The sequence below is a fragment of the Suricata suricatta genome, chromosome 5, assembly GCF_006229205.1.
Source record: "Suricata suricatta isolate VVHF042 chromosome 5, meerkat_22Aug2017_6uvM2_HiC, whole genome shotgun sequence".
NCBI classification, from domain to species: Eukaryota; Metazoa; Chordata; class Mammalia; order Carnivora; family Herpestidae; genus Suricata; species Suricata suricatta.
Window position 1 is genome coordinate 124,235,223 of NC_043704.1, and position 1,698 is coordinate 124,236,920.

The window sequence follows — 1,698 nt, forward strand, 5'->3', positions numbered from 1 at the left end:
GTCTCTCCACACTCTCGCCAGCATCAGTAGTCTCTTGCTTTATTCATTTTAGCCACTCTGACTGGCGTGAGGTGGTATCTCAGTGAGGTTTTGATTTGTGTTTCCCTGATAATAAGTGATGTTGAGCATCATTTCATGTAGGCCATCTGGATGTCATCTTTGGAGAAGTGTCTGTTTATGTCTTCTGTCCATTTCTTCATAGGGTTATTTGTTTTTTGGGTGTGGAGTTTGGTGAGTTCCTTGTAGATTTTAGATACTAGCCCTTTATCTGATATGTCATTTGCAACTATCTTTTCCCATTCTGTCGGTTGCCTATTAGTTTTCTTGATTGTTTCCTTTGCAGTGCAGAAGCTTTTTTTCTTGATGAAGTCCCAGTACTTCACTTTTGATTTCATTTCCCTTGCCTTTGGGGATGTGTCAAGAAGAAATTGCTGCGGTTGAGGTCAAGGAGGTTGTTTCCTACTTTTTCCTCGAGGGTTTTGATGGTTTCCTGTCTCACTTTCAGGTCCTTCAGCCATTTTGAGTTCATTTTTGTGTATGGGGTAAGAAAGTGGTCTAGTTTCATTCTTCTGCATGTTGCTGTCCAGTTCTCCCAGCACCACCTGCTAAAGAGGCAGTCTTTTTTCCATCGGATACTCTTTCCTGCTTTGTCAAAAATTAATCGGCCGTACATTTGTGGGCCCAGTTCTGGGTTCTCTATTCTATTCCATTGGTCTCTGTGTCTGTTTTTGTGCCAATACCATACTGTCTTGATGATGACAGCTTTGTAGTAGAGGCTAAAGTCTGGGATTGTGATGCCTCCCCTTTTGGTTTTCTTCATCAATATCACTTTGGCTATTCAGGGTCTTTTGTGGTTCCATACAAATTTTAGAATAGTTTGTTCTAGCTTTGAGAAGAATGCTAATGCCATTTTGGTTGAGATTGCATTGAATGTGTAGATTACTTTCAGTAATGACATTTTCACAATGTTTATTCTTCTAATCCATGAGCATGGAATGTTTTTCCATTTCTTGGTGTCTTCTTCAATCTCTTTCATAAGTTTTCTATAGTTTTAATCATATAGGTCTTTTACATCCTTGATAAGGTGTACTCCTAGCTTTTTATGTTTTTTTGTGCAATCATGAATGGGATCAGTTTCTTGATTTCTGTTTCTGCTGCTTCATTATTGGTGTATAGGAATGCAACTGATTTCTGTACATTGATTTTGTACCCTGCAACTTTACTGAATTCATGGATCAGTACTAGAAGGCTTCTGGTGGAGTCTTCTGGGTTTTCCATGTAGAGTATCATGTCATTTGCGAAAAGTGAAAGTTTGACTACTTCTTTGCCAATTCTGATGCCTTTTATTTCCTTTTGTTGTCTGATTGCTGATGCTGGGACTTCCAGCACTATGTTAAACAACAGTAGTGAGAGTGGACACCCCTGTCATGTTCCTGATCTCAGGGGGAAATCTCTCAGTTTTTCCCCATTGAGGATGATATTAGCTGTGGGCTTTTCATAAACTGCTTTAAAATGTTTTGGTTAAGTTCCTTCTATTCTGACTTTCTCAAGGATTTTTATTAAGAAAGGGTGCTGTATTTAGTCAAATGCTTTTTCTGCATCTATCGACAGGATCATATGCTTTTTATCCTTTCTTTTGTTAATGTGATGGATCACACTGATGGATTTGCAAATATTGAACCAGCCCTGTAACCCAGG

At 38.9% G+C, this 1,698-nt stretch overlaps 1 protein-coding gene across 3 annotated transcripts in view; it reads right to left on the minus strand.

Annotated features, from left to right (window-relative positions):
• Nucleotides 1-1,698, minus strand: part of PCCB (propionyl-CoA carboxylase subunit beta) — a 102,317-nt gene that overhangs the window by 76,433 nt on the left and 24,186 nt on the right. The gene's annotated exons all lie outside the window — the stretch shown is intronic.